This window comes from Acinonyx jubatus, chromosome E1 (assembly GCF_027475565.1).
Source record: "Acinonyx jubatus isolate Ajub_Pintada_27869175 chromosome E1, VMU_Ajub_asm_v1.0, whole genome shotgun sequence".
Classification (NCBI taxonomy): domain Eukaryota; kingdom Metazoa; phylum Chordata; class Mammalia; order Carnivora; family Felidae; genus Acinonyx; species Acinonyx jubatus.
Window position 1 is genome coordinate 4,852,784 of NC_069397.1, and position 17,198 is coordinate 4,869,981.

A 17,198-nucleotide genomic window follows, 5' to 3' on the forward strand; every position below is an offset into this window, starting at 1 on the left:
CCAGACCCCAGCCAGAGAATGTGCCCCCCCGGCCCCGGGCACCAGGGCTGAAGCTGGGACTTGGAACATGGGACTGACCTGACCTGATGTGTTGTGTTTCCCGATAGTGGCACTCCGGGACCCACCTAAGAGACTGGCAAGTTTGTGGCTGGGCGCGGCTGGGCGCGGCTGGGTGAGGGCAGGTGAGTCACCTTGGGCAAAGAAACTCATCCCAGAATGATCTGTTTGGGGACACGGACTGGTAGCTTCCTTTCTGACTCTGTCCGTCCCTATACGTCAGCTGCACCGAGGACATTATGCATCTCTTCCCGAGGGGCTGGCCAGTGAGGCCAGCTATGTGTTTGTCCCACCACCTCAGAGCTAACAGACCATGCACGGCTCAGGCTCAGGCAGTTTCCTTCCACCCAGAATGCAAATGGCATTTGCGCTGCTGGCTCTTCTGATGCACCTGGTGTGTCCTCCCTTTTGGCCCCATTTGGGCCCCAGTGAGAGGGGAATGTCGAATGGACCTTGTCCAAGCAGTGGGGGCCTCCTCACCTCCCCCAACCCCTGCCCTGGGCTGGGCAGCCCCACCAGGGGATCCTTCAAAAGTCCAGCAAAGGGCCTTTTAAGAGGTGTGAACAGTGGTGAAACCGTTTTTTTTTTTCCAATTTTTTTAATGTTTATTTATGTTTGAGAGAGAGACAGCATAAGCAGGGGAGGGGCAGAAGGGAGGGAGGGAGGCACAGAATCCAAAGCAGGCTCCAGCTCTGAGCTGTCATCACAGAGCCCGACGCGGGGCTTGAACTCAGGAACCACGAGATCATGACCTGAGCCGAAGTCAACCGACTTCGACTTCGACTTCAGTCAACCGACTGAGCCACACAAACACCCCAGTGAAGCCACTTTCTTAACCATGGAGCAAACACGTTGTAATTAAATCGCAAAGAGCAAAATCTCTGGCTCACTCTTGGAATCCCGCAGAAAGTATGGCCGGGAGGAAAATTTCCCCTGGGGAATATCCAAGTAATACATATTGTGTTAGTTTAGAGTATGAGTGGAGGGGGTGGGGGACAAGGCAAGGAGGGTTGTCTTTGCCTCCAGCTACCTCCCCACGCCCCCATTCCCCAGCCAGGGGTCTTGCAGAGGAAAGACTCAGGAATTCTCACCTCCCTGGGTTGTGTTTATTTGCAACTTGGTATAATTGTTGGTCTCAGTTGGGCTGATCTTCCTCTAAAAGGAGGAATTACGGGAGTTAAGGTGGGGAAGGGGTGGAGAAACCACTGAAGGGAGCTGTGCTGACAGCTCAGAGCCTGGAGCCTGCTTCCGATTCTGTGTCTCCCTCTCTCTCTGCCCCTCCCCTGCTCGTGCTCTGTCTCTATTCTGTCTCTCAAAAATTAATAAACGTTAAAAAAAGACTTAAAATACAGATGCTAGGCCCCATCCCCAGGTGCTGATCCAGTAGGGACAGGGGAGGGGCTGAAAAAGTTCGAGTCTAATGGCTTCCCAGGTGATAACGGCCACACTCTGAAACCTACTGCAATAAAGCAGAACTTCTCAACCTGGGCACTGTTGATATTTTAGGCTGGATGATTCTTTGTTGTTGCGGGGGAGAGGGGGCTCTCACATGCACTGTCTCCAGACATTGCCACGTGTCCCGTGGAGAACACCATCACCTGGGTTGGGAACCACTGCTCTAGACGCTGCCCTGGGGGTGGGGGTTGGGGGCGGACTCTGTGGGAGACTTGGCAGGTCCACTAACCCTACTTTGCAGCCCACTAACTTATTTTGATTTTTATTTTTGAGAGAAATCGAGAGCTCAAGTGAGAGAGGGGCAGAGAGAGAGAGGGAAAGAGAGTTCAGACCCCGACACGGGGCTCAAACTCACAAACCTCCAGATTGTGACCTGAGCCGAAGTCAGATGCTTAACCGACTGAGCCACCCAGGCGCCCCCTCACCAACTGTTTTTATACCTAAAGACCTGTTGGGACATGGCCCAGCCCATTCTTCGGCTTGCTGTGTAAGCTGCTTTCTTGCTAGAATAGCAAAGTTGAGTAGTTCTGGTTCTCGAAATCTGAAACATTTGCTATCTGGCCTTCCGACAGGAAACGTTTGCTGACCTCTGTCCAGACCCTTGAAGGGGCCTGGTGGACTGCGTGGGGGTGGGATACCCCAGGCCTGTGCCTACCCCCCCGCCCCCCGCCGGCCCCCTGCCCTGCCCTGCCGGATGTTAAAGAGGCAGGGCCGGAGGCGAAGGGGGCTTCTGGGCACAGACCGCTTGGCGCACGGGGCCTCCAGGCTGCAGCTGGATAAGGGGGTTTCTGCTCAGAGCTCCTGGTCTCGGGCTTTCCTGCACCTGCCAGCCAGGCACCGAGGCCCCGGGCAAGCTGGGGGCCGGGCTGGGGATTTTCCACTGCTGTGTGATTCGTGACCAAACTGTGCTCGCCTCCCTCACCCGGACCAGACCTGGCTTCTGCTTATCCACCAAGTAAACAGGAGCCCTGCCCACAGCCCCGAGGGAAGGGACCAGGAAGGCAGATTCTGGGGTCACCAGGCCACGCAGTGCTGTGCGTACTCAGCATTTGGGTCTGGTGCTTCGGTGGGAGAGGGACACTGGAGCCACCGCTGGGCAGGAGGAAGGATCCCAGGATCCCTCATTCGCTTGTTCACTTGGTTCCTGCACCCTATGGAGGACACAGTGAATACACTGTGCTTGCCTGGAGGAGACAGTAAAGCCAGGACCCTCGGGAAGCCCAGGGGCGGTGGGAGCACAGAGGAGCCAATTAACACAGTCCCCGGCGGGGCCGGAGAGGGCTCTGAGAAAAGACCCCCGGTACCTGTTTATGAGCCCTGACTCTACTCGGCCGAGGTGGCAGCTTCCGTCCCTGTGCCTGGTCCCCCTCCTCCCCCTTTCTCCTGACCGTCACAGCCTCTCTGTCCCGTCTGTAAAGGGCGGTGGTAGCTCGGAATGCAGACGGTTCCGGTGGATCGCTCTGCGTGGGGGCGGTTCGGGACCATTCCGAATCTCCTCTCCAACCTTTCCTGCTTGCCCTAGCGCCAAGCTGAGCCCCAGGTTCCCAGCAGGTGGAGGGACGGGGGGCAGCCTGACACCAGTGGAGACGAAGGGCTCAGGGAGATGTTCTTTACATCTGATCGGGACTTCGCAGTTTGCAACGCCTTTGAGACGGTGGCGCCTGAATGCCGCGGACATTGGGAGACCCGCAGAGTGGGTGCCATTTATCAGTCAGAGCGCTCTTTGGTGGTAAGCGACCGAAAACGGCTTTGGCTAGCCTAACCAAAAAGGACAGGGACAGGGAGCTCACTGATTTAGCCGGAAACCGCAGGACCAGCCCTCTGAAAGGGCCCTCCAGAGCAGGAACGCGACTCTGTCCGGGGCGGCCCTGCAGAGTGAACGGTCCTGCGTGCCTCTGCCCGCAGCCGCGATCCCGGGGACAGTGTCCGATGGCTTAGCTTAGGGCAGGTGGCTCACGTCTCAGGCTAACCCCCGTCAGGTTCCGCAGGCCCCCCTGATCAGAGCGTCCGGCCCTTAGCTCATTTTCTGCACCTGGTCTGCTTCCGCTGAGAGCCAAATCGGCATCTCCCCGCTGTCCCCCAGCTCGGGTGATGGCGCCATCGTCCTCCTACTCACCCAGCCGGCGACGGGGAGCCTGTCCTCTTCTTGGTCAGGCCTCCAGCCGGCGCTGGCTTTCCTGATCTTGCCTAGAACTTCTCTCTGTTCCGGTGAGCACCGCTGAGGTTTGGGCCCTTAGCATCTCTCCTGTAGATGGGCCTCAGGCTTGTCCCGAAGGGTCTCTCCTCCGCTCTTGTCCACATGCAACCAGCAGCAGGGGGGTCTTTGACGATACTGCATATCTAATCATATAGCATTCTTTTTATTTTTTATTTTAGAGTGAGAGAGAGAGAGAGAAAGGGCAAGTGGGGAAGGGCAGAGACAGAGAATCCCAAGCAGGCTCCGCACTCAGTGTGGAACCTGACCTGGGGCTCGATCCCACGACCCTGGGATCATGACCTGAGCCAGAATCAAGAGTCGAATGTTCAGCCAGCTGAGCCTCCCGGGCGCCCCGATCATACCATTCTTTTTAAAAAGCTTCAAACCACGTTTCTGCCCACGACCGTGGATTTTAAACTTCTGTACCTTGACCTACAGTAAGACATTTATTTCACTGGGACGCCTGGGTGGCTCAGTCGCTTAAGCATCTGACTCTTGATTTCAGCTCAGGTCATGATCTCATGGTTTGTGGGTTTGAGCTCCACATCGGGCTCTGTGCTGACAGCTCGGAGCCTGCTTGGGATTCTCTCTACACACCACCTCCCACCCCCCCGCCCCTCCCCTCCTCATGCTTTCGCTCTCTGTCTCTCAAAATAAATGAACTTTTAAAAAATTTTTTATTTTACATCGCAATTGATTTTAGAACACACTTATTTCTGTAAGTGAAGCAGGGTTTCCAAGAATTGATACTTAACCTGAGTTTCTCTTCTACATCACGTTTTAAAACTTCTGGCCATGACCCGCTAAACTGATTGCATGACCCAGGAGTGAGCCGTGATCTGTTTGAAAACACTGGCTGAAAGAGAAAGCAGGACCCCCTTGGATTGGCTTGGACGGCTGCTGGCTAACCCAGACCCTGCCCACCCCCCAGGCCTCACCCTGTACTGGCTTCCTGTCAGTCTCGGTTTCTTTGAGTTCCTTTATGCCTCCATGCTGGGCCTCACTGCAGTGCTTTGGGCTCATCCCATACCCTCTGCCCGAATTGTCCTCCTCCTCCTCCTCCTCCTCCTCACCTCCCCACCCCACCTCATTCTTCAAGACTCCGTTTTTCCCTGTGGGTTAGATCCAAGCCTCCTCTGTGCCCTCAGAGCAACTTGGGCAAGGTACTGGCATCTGCTTGGGTGTCTTTGCGAGTTTGGGGACCACCTGCCTCAGTGTCATGTGTATTTCCAGACCCCATCATCGGCGGATGGGGTCCAGGTCTTTAAAGAGTGGCGAATGTGCAAGTTTGCTTACCTGCCCCGGTTGGTTCTTACGCACGATAAAGTCAGTATTTGACATTGGCCGGTCTGCAGGCTCGCGGTTCCTCCAGGCTACAGGCAGTCTCACCCTGTGGTAATGGCTGTCCAGGATCTCACCCCTATGTTTGGGGGGCCCCCTGCCATAGTGTCCTGGTGGGAGACAAAGCCCACAGAAGCTGCAAGGTCTCAACTGTCCTCCCAGCCCCCTGGCAGCAAGGACGTGGCAAGTGGCTTTGATTCAACCAACCAGTCCCACCCACCTGGGACTCTGAATCAGGAGCTGGTGACCCAGAGAAGCAGGGAGGGGGCAGAATGCATGTAGGCGATGGCACCTGCAGGAGGCCAGCTGGGAGCCCAGTATGTGGGGGACAGAAGCCACACGACCGGCTCTTTGGCATGATTTTGGTCGGGCCTGCCTTTTAGCCGCCCATTTCCCAGAACCTGACTCTCGAGTGTTTGTGGCCGTTGTGGCACCCACGCGATAGCCTCCCAATTAATTACTTTTTTCTCCTTATATCGACCTGGGTTCACTTCTTCTCCCACTTGCACGCACGAACCCTCCCAGACGCTCCGGGCCCCTCGCAAGCAGGAAGTGCTCACTGGCACAATGGACCCACCCCTCTGGGCTCGAAGCTGTTGTCCCGTCTTCTCCGTCATGCCCACGCCTGGTCCTCACCCTGAGCACCTAGCAGCCAGCTCCCGACCTTGGCCAGCTCTCCAGCCAGTGAGGCCTGACGTGGGCAGAGGCACGGCTGTGTTTCTTCCTTAGGGACACAGAGTGAATGCCAGTAGTCCTCGGCGATGGCCCGTGATTAGGGGCGTGACCAGGGCGCAGGCTGGTGTGGGGGGCGGGGGGAGTGCTGGTCTCACTGGGCCACGGGTAACGGATTCAAGCTTTCACTGTTCTCACGCGAAGCACAGAAAAGCAGCAACTAGAATCTTCTCTGGCATGGGCTTGCTAACAAAGTGTATCCGGCAGTCCCCTGGGGGTAGGGATTCTGGTGGGGAAAACACCTGTTTTCTGATGATCATCTTCCCACTTCTAAAGACCCCAACCAGCCAGCTGAGGTCAGTGAATAAGGCTTAGGGGTCGGTCAGGGGCGCCCCGGGGGGGCTCTGTCGGTTGAGCGTCCGACTTCGGCTCAGGTCACCATCTCGCTCGGTTTGTGAGTTCGAGCCCCGCGTTGGGCTCTGTGCTGACAGCTCAGCGCCTGGAGCCTCCTTCAGATTCTGTGCCTCCCTCTCTCTCTGCCCCGCCCCTGCTCATGCTCTGTCTCTCTCCGTCTCTCGATAATAAATAAACGTTAAAAAAATAAAAAAAAAAAAAACAACAAAAGACTTAGGGGTTGGTCAGAAAGACGAAGCCAGTGGGGCTGACGAGCCTAGGACACAGCTGCACAATGTCCTGTGGTCATAATGGAGGGTGGTGGAGTGATGAGGACGGGAATAGCATTAACCCTGCCTGTCAGGCTCTGACAGGAAATGGAAAACACCCTCAAGTGGAGCTACCGAAGAGACCTTAGTAAAGATTGTAAAGACCTTCACCAAGATGCGGGCCACAGCAAGAGAAGCCAGTGAGAGGCGATGTCGTTGGGGAAGCAACAGGACAAGGAAGGGCAAGGAGAGGGCCCCGAAACTAGAAGCCGGAGAGGGTGGTGCTGGGAGAGCCGCCCGGAGGGCTGGGCCCCGGCCTCCAGCAGAGGGACCCGGCATGGCGACCAGGCAGGGAGGAAGCTACCTCTCTCTCCCCCTGCCCTCCAGCTTCCTGTCGGCACTTCCCGGTGCCTGAACCCAGCTGGAAGCCAGGGGGCAAGACAAGGGGGTCCTTGATGTGTCCGTGGGGATCTTGCTTCTGGAGGACAGAGTGGGGTGGAAGAGAGAGGACAGTGGATGCCACGCACATAAATAACAGACAGAGCAGCTCAGGTAATTCTCGGGAGAGGCTTGGGTCCTGGCATCACCCCACTGTCCAGAGAAGTAACGTGAGGTTCAGCAACTCGTCCAGTATCGGCGTGAGGGTAGCTGCAGTTCAGACCCAGGCCGTACGAAGCCAGACTCTGCGCTCTGAACCGCCAGGCCGAGCCACCCAATAAGGGAGCCACTAGCTACACCTGGCTATTTAAATATAGATTGGTTGATATTAAACAACATCCAGACCCACGGATTTCCCCTCGAGCCGCATTTCAAACGGCTCACTCCCTACGTGCGGCTGGTGGCTGCTGTAGAGGACAGCAGAGATAGAGAACACGTCCAGCCTCTACATTCTGTGGGAGAGCCCCCCAGTCGACCTGGACACGTCGATCTGCACCGTTTCAGCCCCCTAGTCCCTCGCAAAACACACTCCGTCGGTAGCTCTGGTGTCCCCGGGCTGAAAAGGACGCTGGAGATTTCATGGACCTTTGATGGCTGCCCAATGGATAATGTAGCCTCAAGCACAGCTCAAAAGAGATAAATCTGAGGTCATTTTATAAAGGCCGAGCCCTTTTTCGCATTCCAAGCTCCCTCTGCTGTCCTGCCCTCTCCCGTCGAAAGAGCAAGGACACCCCATAGTAAGCAGCAGCCCTTCTATCAAAAGAGACAGGAGGAATGGCTGGCGTATCAGGCAATCTCCTCTCCTCCCCATTTCCGAGCTACTTGTCCTCGGGGCTTGTGAGATGCTGGTTTCCCAGCGATAGATAATACAGCATCTTCCCATCAGCTCCCGGGAGACCGTTCATTCGCTGGATTTAACGATCCCCAAATCTTGACATCGATCCGTTATCTCCTAAATGCCTCGCATTTGTAGATGAGATAAATCCGACCTGCCAAGTAGGCCAAAGGTGAAGCCTGGCTCCGTCTAGACTGCCGGGACATCTTAAAAGGGAATGTGGGTCAGTGTCAGAGACCCTCCCTCCTCCGAAAGAGATGCAGGGGGGTCTCAGTAATCTATCAAAGCACTTTCTGGGAGAAGAAGCAAAAAAGCTAGAACTCCAAACCTGTAACTCGATATGCCAGCACACACAAGAGCTAGCATTTTCATGAGCATCCTCGCACATGCGCTCCGTCACGGGCCCCCACCATCCTAATGGTGGAACAGGACTCGTTGAAACAGGACTGGAAGCTTCCAGTCTTTCCTGATCCTGGCCCCTGGTTTTCTCCCATGCTACTGGTCCCCCACACCCCTGCCACGGGCAGCTGCTGAATCTGCTCAGGGAACCCCTTGGACTTGGGGAAGGTGGCCAGTTTGGAAAATACTGTCAGGGCGCCTGGGAGGCTCAGTCGGTTAAGCGTCCAACTTTGGCTCAGGTCATGATCTTGTGGTTTCTGAGTTCGAGCCCCACGTCAGGCTCTGTGCTGACAGCATGGAGCCTGCTTGGGATTCCCTCTCTCTCTGCCCCCTTTCCCCTCCCACCCTCACGCGTGCTCTCTCTCTCTCTCTCTCTCTCTCTCTCTCTGTCTCAAAAATAAATTTAAAAGAAAGAAAGAAAGACAAAGAAAATGCTGTCTATGTGTCCCTCTAACAGTCTCCCCCGTGTTTACTTTAATGCATATGGCATCATTAACGAAACCAACAGCGTCCTGCTCTGTAAGTCATCTTGATGATACATTTTGTACACATTTATGGTTTTTTTCCTGGATAAAATTTCTGGAAGTGGAATGTTTGGGCTAAAAATGTGCCAGGTTTTAACACCAAATTCGCCTTCAAAAAGATAACTACAGGGGCGCCTGGGTGGCTCAGTCGGCTGAGCATCCGACTTCGGCTCAGGTCATGATCTCGCAGTTCATGAGTTCAAGCCCCTCATCGGGCTCTGGGCTGACGGCTCAGAGCCTGGAGCCTGCTTCGGATTCTGTGTCTCCCTCTCTCTCTGCCCCTCCCCCGCTCATGCTCTCTCTCTCTCTCTCTCTCTCTCTCTCTCTCTCTCTCTGTCAAAAATAAACATTAAAAAAAAATTTTTTTAAAGATAATAACCACATAAATTCCCATCTGCAGAAACAGGTTCTGTACATTCTCCTCATAAGCGGATATTACTATTTAAAACCAATTTTTGTCAATGCAAAGGTACCTTGTAGTTGTTTTATTTTGCTTTTTTTTTTTTTTTTTTTTGGTTACTAAAAAAATAGACATTTTACAGTTTGCCAACTGCTCGCCTTTCTTCTTTTGTGTATCTCCTTTGGAATTCATGCACTTTGTTTTTTATTTTTCCTCCCCTGGGACAGTGGTCTTTTAGTATCTGTTTTTGAACTTTATTTATAATGTAGGGTCATTAATCCTGTGTATATCAGAATGAATGCAGACTGTGGTATATTCACATCTCTTCTATGCGTCATACAGAATATGTAACATTGAATGTTACCGTTTATTTATAGTGTTTTTGACTCACAGAGTCTTAAATTTTGACCGCGAGCTCACATCCTCCTATCTTTTAATTCTTAGATTCTTTTTTAAAACTCAGTTCTTTAATCCATCTGAAATTTAATCGTGAACCAACGGCTAAAATTGAAGACTTAAAAGTGAAGGGGCCCCTGGGTGGCTCAGTCGGTCAGGCGTCCGACTTCAGCTCAGGTCATGATCTCAGGGTTAGTGAGTTCCAGCCCCGCATCAGGCTCTGTGCTGGTAGTGGAGAGCCCACTTGGGATCCTCTGTCCTCCTCTCTCTGCTCCTCCCCCAGTCACGCATGCGTGCTTGCTCTCTCTCTCTCTCTCTCTCTCTCACTTTTTCTCTCTCGCTCAAAAATAAATAAACATTTAAACATTTAAATGTTTCCTGTAAACCTATGAGATAGTTGATGTCGTTATCGCCGCTGTACAGATGAGAAAGCTGACGCCCAGAGAGGGTAGTACGTTGCCCATGGGCGCCGAGCCAGTAAATGGTAGAGGCTGGGTATAGAGCCGTGCACTTGGCCGCTTCATTGCACTGCCTCCTGATCCCTTCCAGCCTCCCGAGCAGCTCAGCTGAAGGACCCTGGCCCGGCCACCCCACCTCCAAGGTTCTTGCTGTCACTCCTCTCAGTGAGGCCCCCAAGCCCATGTTTTGGGCTTGAGGCCTGCGGGCAGTGCTGGGCGGATGCTGAGGACAAGGGGACAGCGCCCCCCCCCCCTGCAGTCCTCAGCCGCCATCCGTGGACGGAAAGAACTCTGGGCTCAGGTGCTGTCCCCAGGGTGCCTGCCACTTTCCAGCATCCCGGAACTGTCCCCGAGGAGCCCTGCCAGCCTTCGTGGCCTTGGGAGATGTACTTAACCTCTCCGTGCCTCAGCTGGCATCTGGGAGGAGATTCAGTTACACGGTAATGAGCCCGAGTCCTGCAGGGTCTGCCTCTTAATCACCAGCTGGAAAATGCAACCATCTAAGACACGGGCAGGCCACCCAGCCACGACCTCATTAACCTAATCCCGTTAGACTCAGCCGCTCCCCTTAGCTCAGCTGCGGGGAAGGTGACCTTCTGGAAAGGAGGGCTCTGCATCCAGGGATGCTGCATCTGGGCGAGCTGCGCTGTGGGTGTGGTACACGCGTGGCCCGGCCATCGTGGGGGTGGCAAGGCGTCCCCATGGCTGTACCCAGAGAGGGCCAGCGAGACGGCCACGTGCCAGCCACGTGGTGCGGCCTCCCTCTCCGTGGGAGGCCCTCTGCCAGCACCGTCCTCAGCAGCACGCGGGGCTGGGCTCTGAAGCTGGGCTCCGGGTGTCACATACTCCCCACGGCAGCTCCATACCTTCCACCTGTACCAGGCTAGGGAACCTGAGGCTCAGAGTCGTCCGGGAATTTTCCCAAAGACACACAGCAGCGGAACTGGCTTTGGTCCAGCGCGGGCTCACCCCGAAAGTCCACACTTCTGGGACAGTTACAGAGATGTCAGGGCACATCTGTCATGTGTTCCTGCAAAGCGTCCCTGCTTGGGGGTTTGAACTTGCGGTGTGTGTCAGGGGATCGCTAGAGACTCAAAGCCCGCGTCTGCATAGGACAGAAGAGGCCTCTCGTCACTGAGGGCTCACTGGGGCTCTGCCTCCTGCGGTGCTGACCTGCGGAAAGATGGGGTGTCGGCCTGTGGGTCTCCCGGGCTCCTGGCTTTGTGGGACAGTGTGAGCATATCTGCCTCTTTGTGTGTGTCCTTGGGCTCCTGCCGGACAGACACTCACGTCGCCTCTTCCCACGTGTCAGATTGTATTTCCCCCCCAAAAAAGGCCACGACGCTCGTCAGAGTTCCGCATGTGCTTCTAAAACCTTGCCAGGCCCCCAGTGAGGAGGCGGGGGTCCATCCCCCCTCCTTCAAGGGGGAACTGCATCGAGGACTAGGTGGAGGGGGGAGCGGCACAAAGTTACCTCGGACACCGGTCCTCAAAGGCGAGACACCTGCTGCTTTCTGTCTTGGGCCGCGTGGCTTTGGAACGCAGCGGCCACGCTGTGAGGAAGGCCGGGCCACGTGAACAGGCCGTGTGTTGGGGTGGCCCCAGCTTGGGTCCCAGCCCTCAGTCTCCAGTCCGCCCCATCCGACACAGAGTGGGGTACACACAGGTTATCTCTGCTGAGCCCTGCCCCGTTTTGCACGTCTGTGAGCAAAATAAATGATGTTACGCGTTTTTAAAAAAATTTTTTTTAATGTTTATTAATTTGAGAGAGAGAGACAGAGCATGAGCGGGGGAGGGGCAGAGAGAGAGGGAGACACAGAATCCCAAGCAGGCTCTGAGCTGTCAGCACAGGGCCCGACGCGGGGCTCGAACCCACAAACCGTGAGATCATGACCTGAGCCGAAGTCTGATGCTTAACAGACTGAGCCACCCAGGCACCCAACGTTATGGTTTTTAAGCCACTAAGCTTTGGAGTGGCTTGTTACACAGCCATAGTGACTGGAACATTCTGGACCCACTGCTTGTCCAGGAGCAGCCCGTCATGCTAACACACAGGGCGCCCAGCCGTGTCATGCATATTGTGGCCGACTCACAGGCGAGGGCACAGCTCCCTAGGCCTGGGCCCCAGTTCCAGGCTGTGCCAGCCTCAGAGTGGGCTTGTGTGAAGGGTCTCGTCCCAAGGGGACCCCCTTATGTTTTCTCCTGACAAAGCCACTCGTACGGGCTAGCTGCCTCCCCGCCCCCACATCGTAAGTTCTTAGAATGTTTTTCTTCATATCTAATAAAACCTCCACTTTTACATTTCCGTCCATTTGTCCTAATTCTGTTATCTAGGTCCACACAGAGCTAATCTGGTTTCATTCCAGTGTTTGGATGATAGAAGACATCCCTCTGTCTTCTACTTGTCTGGCTAAACCTCATATTTCTTTTTTTTTTTTTTTTTTAATGTTTATTTATTTTTGAGAGAAAAAGAATGTGGGCTGGGGAGGGGCAGAGAGAGGGAGACACAGAATCCGAAGCAGGCTCCAGGCTCCGAGCTGGCAGCACAGAGCCCGACGTGGGGCTCAAACCCACGAACCGTGAGATCATGACCTGAGTCGAAGTTGGAAGCTCAAATGACTGAGCCACGTAGGCACCCCTAAACTTCATAGTTCTTACAGCCTTTCCTCTTAGAAAGAAAAGTTCTTGGATTCTTCAGTGTCCTGGCCATCTTTACCCTTCCGTCTTTGCGCTTGATGGGCTGTGTTGTGTTGGTTTCCCAGCTTTCTTGAAAGGTCAGTTGAACCGGATGTTGACCATCAGCTCCAGGCCCGTGGGCGGGAACTCCTCACCGCCCAGGAGTCAGGGACTCACTGTTGGGCCCAGAAGGCCAGGCCTGCATTTGCCTATAAGGCCGTAACACTGCGTCCATTCAAAACATTGTCTTCACTGCCCAGAGGCCCTGTACCCACGAAGAGTTTACTCTCCGTTCCCCCCTCCCCTGGCAGCCGACAGTCCACTTTCTGTCTCTGTGGATTTGCCTTTTCTTTTTGTTTCTTAAATGTTTATTTTTTTATTTTTAGAGAAAGAGATGGGGAGAGAGAGAGAGAGAGAGAGAGAGAGAGAGAGAGAGAGAGTGAGCATGAGCAGGGGAGGGGCAGAGAGAGAGGGAGAGACAGAGAATCCCAAGCAGGTTCCACACCATCAGCACAGAGCCCGACGTGGGGCTCTTTCTCACAAACTGTGAGATCATGACCTGAGCCAAAATCAAGAGTTGGACGCTTCACTGACTGAGCCACCCAGGCGCCCCCAACCTGTCCTTTTCTTACTTTATTTCTTAGCCTCAATTCCTTGCTAATGTGCACATGTATTGTTTTTTATCTTCCCCTCCCCCCGCCCCCGTCTGCCCATCCAACTAGAATGGAACCTTCCCGAGGCCAGGGATTTTGTGTGTTTGGTTCACTGTCCAGAGCCTGGCACATAGCAAGTGCTTAATAAATATTAGCTGGATGAATGAACGACTGCTCTGCCCTGGTGCCCAGAGGATCTGAAGCCGTGTTGGGGGTGCTGTCTCCCGGCCCTGGGTGTAGAGACGAGACTGACCTCAAACCCACAGCTAACCCTGCTGACTCAGCAACCTGTTCCTGGGTGGTATGGACGGACTGACCCGAGACCTCTCTGGATGCTGTAGTCCCCAGATGGGAGAAAGCGGGGAATGGGCCAGGGCTTGGGAGACTTTCCCGACTTCTGCTCTCTGACGTGGGTGACGAAGAGCATCCAGTAGATGCAGCAGGCGGTGGGGGGGGGGGGGGGGGGGGCGGGTCCTATAATCCTGGAGTGGTAGGAACCCAGTAGTCCCCCGTTGAGGTGTGGGTATGAATTATTTACAAAAGAGGGCCAGTCCTAATACAGAAAAGCATAATGTACCCTTTATGTTATCGTCGACGTGTCATACGTGTGTGTGTGTGTGTCTGGGTGTGTGTCTGGATGTGACTTTGCATGTGTGTCTTAGGCAGAGGTCCGTGTGCGTCTGGATGTGTCCATGTGTACTGAGGGATGGGTCTCAGGAGGGCGGTTCTGGATTCCACCTCCGTGATGCTTAAGACAGTCCCTGGTGTATGTGGTCTTTTAGTGGCGATAAAGCTTTCTGAGACTGAGTGTCATTCCTTTATCTCCTTCTGTTCGATTTCTCCAGCACCATGGTTTTCAACCCTGGCTGCACCTGAGCCTTGTCTGCAGAGTTTTATGAAGTACCGATGCCCAGGTATTACCCCCACGCTGGTTAAATCGGTTCCTGGACGTGGGAGCTGGGCACTGGGATGTTTTTGGAGCTCCTCAGGTGGCTCGAGCTACAGACAGGTGTGTGGGTCAGCCATACCTATGAGGTGCACATCATGAGGGGGCCTCACTGAACTTGAACCGGGGAGGTTTTGGTGCTGGCTTTGCCGTTAACTCATCTTTGACCTTGAGCAGGTTACTTTGTCTTTCTGGTTCTTAATTTCCTTTCTTTCTTTCTTTCTTTCTTTCTTTCTTTCTTTCTTTCTTTCTTTCTTTCTTTCTTTCTAAGTTTTTATTTATTTTTATTTTTTGAGAGAGAGAGAGCACAAGCAGGGGAGGGGGGCAAGAGAGAAGGAGAGACAGAATCCCAAGCAGGCTCCAAGCAGACCCTGATGTGGGGTTGAACTCGCAAACTATGAGATTATGACCCGAGCCAAGATCAAGAGTCGGATGCTTAACCTACTGAACTACCCAGGTGCCCCTTTATTTCCTTTCTTTTTTTTTTTTAATTTTTTTTTAACGTTTATTTATTTTTGAGACAGAGAGAGACAGAGCATGAACGGGGGAGGGGCAGAGAGAGAGGGAGACACAGAATCGGAAGCAGGCTCCAGGCTCTGGGCCATCAGCCCAGAGCCTGACACGGGGCTCGAACTCACGGACCGCGAGATCGTGACCTGGCTGAAGTCGGACGCTTAACCAACTGCGCCACCCAGGCGCCCCTTCTATTTCCTTTCTTAATAAGATGGGAGTCACTACGCCTTCCTGCCCCTTCCCTGGGTACTTCCCTGGTCACTACGCCTTCCTGCCCACCTGCTGCCCATGGTTTGAGGTCATTTACATGAAAGAGTTTTGTACATTCTGAAAGGAAGGCCACGCGGATGCAAGGGAATATTATTAGCATTATTTGTGTCAGCCCTTTGTAGAGACCAAAACATGAGGCCAGAGGTGGGTGCATAATTACAGCGAGGTTGTAGTGAAACACAAGCTGGGGTCCGCAGTGCTCTGTACTTTTGTTCACTTCTGGGAGTTAGCTTTGCAAGAAAGTAGCCAAATCCAGTAACACCTGTGCTTGTAATTCCAGGAGCTGCCACTGGGTGGTGCCTGATCTGCATTTGAGGACCTGTTTTGCCCTTTTGGATGAAAATAAGATTATTTACAGACATAAGCATTTATATATCAAGACAAGCCCTTAGATACCCTTCTCATGGGGTCTTTGCCCGATCAGGTGGTGGCTTTCATTCTGGCCAGAGACTGGGTTTCCGGTTCCTCCTCTCCTGATAACGTCCAGCAATAGTAGCCTAGACCCTCCTTCTGGGGCCTGAAGTCTGCTTTGCCCACTCACATCTCATGGCAACACAGGGAGCTTTTCTACTGGCAGTGAACCAGGGAGAGGCCTGCTTGGCTCCTGTGCAGACTTGATCAGTCCTGGAGCTGCTCTTCCATCAATCTAGCCTTCTCTGCTCCTCTCCCTGCCCCCCCCCCCCCGCCCCCTTGCATTAAAGAGGGAGAATCTGATTTTCTTCCCCCAGGAGCTCATTCTTTGCAAGTCACGTTAGCTTTCTTGCCTTTCCGTGATCAGTGATCAGGAGATGTCCCGGGGACGGGTAATTGTAAAAGCTGACTGACAGTTTTCTCTTCCTGCAATTAAGGAAGAGAGACTTTGGCAAGGAAACTCAGCCCGTCATTCCCGCTGTCTTTGAAACTGAGCCCCGTGGACAGAATTTCTTTGCATGAAATCACCCAATACTTTCATGCAGCTGACCCAGCAGCGTTCATCAGGTTTTCTTACGAGAACCTAAGTGGGCTGTTTGTTTGATTTTTTTTTTTCTCCACCCCCTAACTGTTTGAACAGACATCTGAAATACACAGTGGTGGATGTATGGCCCAGTTGGTATAAATACACCAAATATTTGGAACAACACACATGACAAAGATTAATAATTGCTTCTGCGGAGGGGACTAACAGTTTGGGCTGGTCCATGTTGTTCCATAAAATCTTCTGTGGCAGGGGAGGCTGGGGGATTCTTTAGTGATCCAGTGCAGCCTTAATTCACGCTGTCAGATCCCAAAGAATAGATACAGAGTGGGAGGGGACGCCCCCACCCCACCCTCTTGACTAGGAGTCCAAATCCCCAACGGTCCTTTTCCTAGGCTTATGGGGAGCTCGCGGGCACAGATGAGGTGCTCAGTTAGGGACCAAGGAAAGAGGTTCTTGGGAAAATTGCCAGATGCTGTCAAAGTGATGTCTTCACTGGCCCCCACGGGAAGGTTAGCTTGAGTGGTGACTGAGTGTGGGCAGGGAGAGCGCCTGGCCTGAGTGGAGGCTGGGAGTCTGTGTGTCTTCTGGTCTCTAGAACAAGGCGGTTCACTGTGGTCTCTTGTCAGTCTCCCTCTTTCAACTCATGCCCTCCCCTTTGGTGGGCAAGTTCCTCAGGATCATCACCCAGCCCCCTGCCAATCCCCTCTCACAACACCTTCCTCTCTTCCCTTCTTTCTAGAACTTCCTTTTAAACCACCCGGAACCCCTTCCTTTCCCCCGTTTCCTGGAGGTGGGGACGTGTGCCATTCACCTTTGGGTCCCTCACGTGGAGCACAGTGTTTGCCCGTACGCCACAGAGTCTGCTCATTTCTAGTCCAAGGGTTAATGTTTCAAGGTCATTGACCTAGGAGTGAGATCAGCAAAGTCCAGCCTGCTGCCTGTCTTTGTATTGCCCATTGGCTAGGCATGGTTTGCACGTTTTTAAAGGATTATAGAAGAAGGAGGAGAAGAAGGAGGGGGGTAAAGAAGAATGGGAGACGTGACAGTGGTCACATGTGGCCTGAAAAGCCTAAAATGTTTAATACCTGGCCTTCTATGGAAAAAGTTTGATGACCCCTGACCTAAGGAAGCTTCTTTTTTTTATTATTTTTTATTTTTTTCAACGTTTATTTATTTTTGGGACAGAGAGAGACAGAGCATGAACGGGGGAGGGGCAGAGAGAGAGGGAGACACAGAATCAGAAACAGGCTCCAGGCTCTGAGCCATCAGCCCAGAGCCCGACGTGGGGCTCGAACTCATGGACCGCGAGATCGTGACCTGGCTGAAGTCGGACGCTTAACCGACTGCG

The 17,198-nt window shown here is 53.6% G+C and overlaps 1 protein-coding gene and 1 long non-coding RNA gene across 4 annotated transcripts in view; one reads left to right on the top strand and one right to left on the bottom strand.

Moving 5' to 3' along the window:
* ADPRM (ADP-ribose/CDP-alcohol diphosphatase, manganese dependent) overlaps window positions 1-17,198 on the top strand; it is a 143,163-nt gene that overhangs the window by 51,553 nt on the left and 74,412 nt on the right. The window lies entirely within an intron of this gene.
* LOC128313513 (uncharacterized) lies at window positions 2,665-5,225 on the bottom strand. The gene is made up of 3 exons (XR_008294342.1): window positions 5,006-5,225; window positions 4,465-4,565; window positions 2,665-3,852 (listed from the first exon to the last, which is right to left on the bottom strand). It is a non-coding gene; the product is annotated as an uncharacterized LOC128313513 (long non-coding RNA).